This window comes from Lathyrus oleraceus, chromosome 4 (genome assembly GCF_024323335.1).
Source record: "Lathyrus oleraceus cultivar Zhongwan6 chromosome 4, CAAS_Psat_ZW6_1.0, whole genome shotgun sequence".
Lineage (NCBI taxonomy): Eukaryota > Viridiplantae > Streptophyta > Magnoliopsida > Fabales > Fabaceae > Lathyrus > Lathyrus oleraceus.
Genome location: NC_066582.1, coordinates 214,908,185 through 214,916,199, shown reverse-complemented (window position 1 = coordinate 214,916,199; position 8,015 = coordinate 214,908,185).

The window sequence follows — 8,015 nt, the reverse complement described above, 5'->3', positions numbered from 1 at the left end:
GTTTATTTCCCAAGCGCTGCGTTTCATTTTAAGTTCCACTTAATTGCAAAAATGCCATTCCGTGCCACCTTGTCCCATTAAGTCATGTTATTATTTCAATTATTATTTCATTTTGTTACCCAACTTACAAAATTCATAAGTCATCCAATTTTAATCCAAAATTAATGAGACTTTTTGCAAATTGTTCCTCACAATCTCTAGTTATTTGTCATGATTTTTCCAGAATTTTTGGATGAATGGTTTTTAAATTGTGCTAGGGTTTATGACATGTGCTCATTTTTTGTACACTTTGCCAAATCAATTGTGAAATGATGATGCTTTATCCAATGGCTTTGAAATTTTTTGTGCTTAAACTAGACACATTCATGGTGATTTTGGTGTAGAGTTTGTGAATTTATCTTTGATGGTTTGTGAGTTATGATTTTTTGAATTAGGGTGTGACAATTTGTGTCACACCATTGATGTCCAACTTCATGATTTTTTCTACCTTGCCTAATGAACTCAATTTGGTCTTATTGTTTGCATGAACATACTTATGGATGCCTAGTTCACATGTGATTTTTTATGGAATTATTTATGGCATTTCCTAATTGTTTGGAATTTTCTCCCCTGTTTTGTCATATGTTGACTTTTTGTGACACATGTTCTCATATTGTTTGTGAAATTCTCATACTTTATTGGATGAACATGAAATTTGACATGTGATTAGTAGACATCTTAAGCTTTGTCATGGTGTTGATCCCATTCATTTCTCATATGCTATCACTGTTTTATGATTTATTCAAGTTGGTACATGTTTGGTTGACTTCTTTGAGCATGCTTAAATTTGTTTTGACTTTCTGATTTTCATTGACCAACTTCCCTTGATCCAAATGATCTGAAATTTGGTATGCATATCATGTTATGGATTATGTTTGATCATGAATGATTTGATATTTTTTTGAAATGTTTGAGATTGGTTTTGAGCTAAGTCTTGCTGTTGACTTCTTTAAGCTTCTATATGCCATGCCTTGACCTAATCTGCTTCTGAAATGATGATGGTGAATGATATAAACATGAAACCCATTGAGTTTGTTTCTTGATTGTTTGAAATTGATTTTGGACACTTGCCACTTGCTGTTTTGACTTTCTTATCCCCTTTTGACCCTAGGCTTGTCCTAGTGGTCCTGTTGCTCATGTTTGAGTTCATTTTTTCAGGATAAGAAGCAGTTGCCCAAAGAAACTTATACAAATTGATTGATGCTTGATTGATTATCATGATTAACTTGTTTGTTTTGTAGGTTTCTTGGCTCATATGCTTGAGCCTTGTGCATTTCACAGTTAACTGATTGTGTAGACTGTTGATCCTTATCTCATTTTGCTTTAACTTTGAGTTGTGTACTGATTTTGTTTGACTGGTTTCAGGTACCCTTAGTTGCTTTTAGTTCCTTGTGAACTTTGCTTTGCTTTTCTTAAGAGCAATTTGCATTGAGGTATATTTTCTTATCTTCATGTAGTCTGGAAGACCTGGCCTGTTACTTGGCCAGGCAACTGTCTGAAGTCCTCCTTAAGAGGCAATGTTTGTGTTTGTTTACAATTTGTCCTTGTACATATTCAAAGACCTCCTAAGTGAAGAGGCAATTGGCAGAACCCAAGGGATATGCAACCTATCCCCTGCTATTCTGTGTGTCATCTGCTTTGCTCACACCACTGTGTTGATGCATTGCAGATGCAAACCCAAGATCTTGTACAATTGTACAGTTGAGTCAGTTTCAAATGTGTAGAAGGGTTCCTCCTTTCTGAACCCGCACATTCTTGTCTTAAGCTCTCCTAGGCCAGGGATAAGAGCTGTGAAGTCTCATCTTCACTCACCTTTCATCAGCTTCACCTTAGCCCCTCAATGGCAAGGTTAAGAGCTAACACTACCCAGTTCCATAGGTTTGTTTGTTGAGGTTGATATGACCCCTCGACTAAAACCTAACCTTGTTTGAGCCCATTGCTTGCATATAGTGTGTGCTACTTGTGTTTGTGTGTTTGATTGACTTGCTTCCTGTGCAAGATAGGTTTGCTTTAGCTTGCTTCATGTGCAAGTTAAGTTAGGTGTGGCTTGCTTCCTGTGCAAGTCATGATTAGGATAGGCTTGCTTCCTGTGCAAGTTAGCTAGAAACCTTAACTTAGGGATGATTTTGCATGATAACATCTAGGCTCGAGTCGTAGTCTCCCTAGTTGTGTCTCCCTCTGTTATCTGGTTAGGCTAGTCCTTTTTCCCTGCGTAGGGGAACTACGTCGCCCTGATCCTCATACCAGATGAGGTACGTAGGCAGGAGATGAGCTGATCTCTCCGGGCGCCCTTTTTGTTTTGTTTGTGTGAGTTTGTTTCTCCTTTTCTGGTTGGAGTCCGACGTAAGTCCAGCGATTGGCAGTTGGTTTCCTGTGTGTGTTTGTTGGTTCGGATGCTGATGTAAGTCCAGTGATTGGCATTCGGGCTCCACGTTTGCCTTTGTGTGTTTGTTTGTGTGCGTGTCAGCCGAGCTACGGATGCTCTGATTCTCCTTCGTCCAAGGAGATACGTATGCATAGGATGCGATATCCTAGCGAGCATGTGTCGTTTCCCCAGTCCGAACTACTTTGACTCTGATGTCTATGCCTGATAGACTAAGTAGGCCCAGGAGGCGGTATCCTGCCGAGTCAGTTTCAGTCCGTTGTCTTGTGTCTCTTTCAGCCAGTATGTGTGTGTGTGAGCAGTGTTTTAGCAACCATTTTCCTTTTCTATTGTGCGTGGATCCCGTCGAGTACGACGGATGCGTAGGGGTGCTAATACCTTCCCTTCGCATAACCGACTCCCGATCCCATTCTCTTTGGTCGCGAGACCACGTCTTTTCCAGGTTTACTCTGAGCGTTTCCTTTCCCTCTTTTGGGATAAATAACGCACGGTGGCGGCTCTGTTGTTCTTGTTTTCCCGCCGGTTTTTCGCGTAATGCGACAATACCACACAATGCTAGTCTCTAATATCTGAATGGAAAGCTTTTTTTTCTTTTCTAGAAAAGAAACTCAAATTACTCAAAGTTGTCTTAAAAGTATGGAATACATAGGAGTTTGATAATGTTGACTTTGAAATTCACTTTTTAAGAGAGGCGGTGAGTAATTTGGAATATTTGGCCTATAAGAGGATTATACTGAAGGTTTAGATTGAGGCTATGACTAGAGAATTGCATAACTTTGTTCCTTGTTAAGGATAAAATATTCTCAATTATTTTAGAGACCCATTATTAAAAGGATTAAGGTTAGAAACTCATATTGTTTTTTCTCACACGTCTATCGACAATAAAAGTAAGAGGAACATTGTAACCCTTAAGGTTGGGGATGATTGTCAAAAGTACGAGTGTTTGAGTTTCGACAAGAGGTGATCATTTTTAGATCTTTTTAAAGTTCCGATTACAGATAAGCCTCCACTTGTTAAGGTCTCTCTCAGTTTTCTCTCTTTAACGAGGACAACCTTGCGCTTACAAATTTGTTTCTTCTCTAACAGTTAGATTGGATGATAGCTCTATATAATGATAATTAGAGCCCAAGTCCTAATGACTTCAATTGTGTTATTTCTTCTACAGGAGTTAGACTAGGTGATGGCTCAACCCTCTTATTTTGTAACCTTGGCCTCTAAGGTTAAGTCTTCATCCCAATTGGGTAATTTCTGACATATTTTTCTAGTGGGGTCCTTATACAAGTTGATAACTAAAGGGTTGAAAACTAGACTAGGGAAAGTGATGGATAAAATTATTTCTCCAAATTAATCGGATTTTCTCAAAGGGAGGTCGTTGGTTAATAGTTTGGTGGCAATTTTTATGAGGTGATTGATTTGGATTTTTTTTTAGAAAAGACTATCTCGTTTTTAAGATGGATTTTGACAAAACATATAATCTAGTTAGCTGGAGTTTTATGGATTATATGCTTATCATATTTATTTTTAATGATATATCTTTGACGATAACTTATATTTTTGCAATAAATCTTGTAGTGTTGGTGAATGGTTGCCCAATCCAGGGGATTAATATTCAAAAAGGTTTAAAATAAAGTGATCCTTTCACACAATTCATTTTCCTGCAAATGGTAGAAGAGCTTAGTGGGGTATATTTAGTCGGGCAGTTGGGTTAGACCTTTTCTATAGTCTTAAGGTGGGATCCTCTGATTTGGTGGTATTCTATCTTCAGTATTAGATGATACCTTAATCTTGGTCGATCCTTCAATAATGAATATGTGGAATATTAAGAAAATTCTTAGAGGTTTTGAGTTGGAATCAAATCTTGGAGTTAATATTTTTAAGAGCAGTCTGGAAGGGTTTAAGGACTCACACGGTGATTTTCTACATTGTAAACTTGAGTAACTTCTATTTAGGTACATTAGGTTGGATTTGGGGGATAATCTTCCTCTTGATGTCACTTGGGACTCTCTTGTTATCATGTTGCCTGAGAGACTCCATTCGTGGAAGCATGGGTATGGTAGCTTAACCGCCCGAGTGATTTTACTCAATTTTTTTCCTAATGCTATTATAATCTCCTTTTTGTCTTTTTGTGAAAATTCTTGTAAAGGATTGAAAAAAAACTAGCTAGGATTCAAAGAAAGTTACCTCGGGATGGTGTGAAGGGTGACTCTAAAGTTTCTTGGGATAAGTGGTTGGATTTTTGTAAACCTAAAATTAAATGTGGCTTGGGATGAGGGATCTTTGTTTGGTTAATTAGGTCATTTTGGTGTGATATCCTTGCAACTGGGCATGGAGCATTGGTTATTTCTTCCTTGACGCGAGGCCAGTCTTCGTGTTTTGGTTCTAAGTTCACTTGGTGAAAAGGAGTGTCTCTTCTGGGGTCTAACAAAGACAAACCCTTCGATTAGTTTGTGGGCAATATCACAAATAGTGTAGGTTCAGGTCTTCATACTTATTTCTGAGCGGACCCTTAGGTTTGGGTCATACCGTACCTCTTAAGATTAGGTTCCCTAAACTTTTTCCGCCATCCTGCAGCAACCTAGAGAACTATGTGTGATATAGGTTGGTGTATATAAAGGAAGTTAATTTGAGATATGAGATAGAGAAGATATTTTATGTTTATGAGAAACTTTGATCACCAATCTTCTTTCCGTTTTCCAAGGTTGGACTCTCACTCAAGATAGAGATTGTTGGTGCTTGTGTTTTGATATTTAAATTTTTTAATTTTTTAATGTTTAAAAATAAAAATAAAATTAAGGAATCAAAATTGTATTAAACTTTTTATTTATTATTTTTATTAAAAAATTACAAATAGGATGCATACATAGAATAGATAGATTACAATAATAATAATAATAATAAATGCAAGGGACAATTTTTTGATTTTAAGAGGACATCGTGGAATTCTTCATGGATAATTTTTTGGATTTTTTAGAGTCCATCATGGAAGTATCATGTAAATATTCCTCTAATGATGATTTTCATTGAACTAAAATGTTCGGTTTGATCAAGAAAGCTTATAGTGAGCACGAAAAGTTTGTTTTCACCTAAATGAATGTGAAAATTTCAAAATATGTCCTTAAGATCTGATGGATCAAGGCCTTGTACAGATAAATGGTGCAAAGGATGATATTGTGTTTGTTCTATATTGCAGTAAGCAAAATAGACAGAAAATGTAGGAAATCCCACTTGGAAGAATTACATACTTAATGCCATATTATGAGAAAATTACAATTCTTTCTGCCTTGTGTGATGGTGAGTCATGAAGGAAATATATTTGTAATGTCAAATCACATGCCGCCCGTATTTACTTTTGTGTTGTGCCAAAAAAACTTCACGTTTTCATGTCCCTAACATCATCTGCAATATAGAGGATGGGAAGCCTAAACCTTTAGTAATGTTATGGTAGGATCCCTAGTAAAGAAGATTGATATAAAGTGAAATCCTAGTCATACTAGTATGATTTCTATACATGTAACACTCTTATTTAATAAAAATAATGGTAAAACTAACTGAATACATATAAAGAATGACATGTCTCACTACACACACTAGTTGCATAGGTTGAAGCTTAGTTGGAGTCTCACATCGTCGTAGTAGGATGTTGATTATCCCATAAACTGGACTCGGATGTGGGGGACCATTGTTGTTATTAGTCTGTAGGCTTATATATAGAGTATGGGATAACATGACTTTGTCTCTTTAGTTTATGGGGTTGTGATTAGATCCCAATTTTTTGTTGAGAAGTTGAATATCTCAGGATTTGTTACTAGTTGTTTACCCCTGGTGGATGTAGGTTGCAAGTGACACTGGCCACTGAGAGATCAAATGATGGTAGTAAGAAATCCATTGAGATTGCTTATCTGGCCCTATGTTTATTTCTTATTATAGGTATATTAAATTTCCGTATTTTGTTAATCCCGATTTCAAAATCATTTTTTTAATGCCAAATAGTATATATTAATAAAGAAAATAATCTTCATATAGTAAGAAACAACCAAGCACAAGTAATGCATGAAAACAAGTAAAAAATAGACAGAATCGACAAGTAAAAGGAAACAACCAAAAAGCCAAAGAAAAGAGGGATCACATTGAAGCAAGTTGTAACTACTAAAGAACCACGTCGTTACTCTTACGTTAGATCTCATACTAACTAGATCCACCATCTATAGATCATATCCCCAAAAAAGAGGTATTAGAGATCCACCTTTACACTCTGAATTAGAGCAAACACTCGATGCACTATAGGTGTAGCTAGAGGATAGGATTCTAAAGTCAATCCATGAAGGTGCAAGAGTTCACTCCTGATATACTTGAAAACCATTTCCAACCCAAAGAAAGACTCTTCTCCATAATTTTTGTCAATGTTTTTGTGACTCCATTAGAGATAACATCAGTTCGGACTTTTTAGATAGAGTAGATTACAACATGGAAAACCGTAAGGTAACCCCTATATACTTAACCTTACGTTATAAAGAAAGGATTGATTCGAAAAACACCCTAAGATCTTGGCGAATAACTTCGTGCATCCCCAGTTGTAAGACCCTAATTTTGACCCTAAGATCCCTCATCCAATTTCATCATAAGCATTGATATTAGGATCATACATTGGCATCCTCCTTACCCCTCCTTCATTGGGATTGTTTTGGGAGAGATCACCGAGCACTTTGTGATTGTATCATACTTGTATATTATCATTTTACTAACCCAAATACGAAAAATATATCTTTGTGTTTGCCTAACTCTTTTGTAGGTAGGGCATGATCACCATTGATCTATCAAGTTCATATCTAGGGTTTGAGACCCTCATGGCAAAGAGCACAATCTTGAATTGATCCAAGAATGGTTATGAGCATCATATATGAGTTCCATTGATTCCTATGTGTTATATTGATCAAGTTTGCTTCAAGAGTTTGAGGGTGATTTGCCTTGGAAACCCTAGTTTGACTGGGTATCTTGAGTAACTTCTCCAACAAGATATCTCACAAATTGATCAAATTTCTCAAGGGACACTTCAAAATTCATCATCTTACGCATATATGATCTACCATGATCCAAGAAAGTCCAAAGAATTGAAGGTTAGCAAGTTGGTTGATGGTGGCTGGCCAGATGAATTCATCTGATCAAAACTGGGTATCCCTAGACCATATCTCCTATAATTTTCACCATATGAAAATGATTCCAAGAGCAAAGTTACTCTAAATAACATTCCAAACAACTTTCATGTTTAGACCTATAGCTAGTTTTTCTTGGAAAATCATTTTCTATGTTGAAACATTATAGGTCATTTTGTCTAAACCCTAATTTGAAAGTCTACTTCCCAAGGCCATAACTTGCTCAATTTTTATGATATGAACGATTTCCAAGTTGCACAATCCAATTCAATATGTCTACTTCAACTTTTATGTTTGGAGTAAGAGCTAATTCAGCCTTTATGAGCATGTTATATGAAGTTACATTATAGGTCACTTTTGACCTATACCATTGAACAAGTGATTTTTCCAAACTTCAAAAATGCATAACTCTATCATTACAAATCCAAATGACATGAAATTGG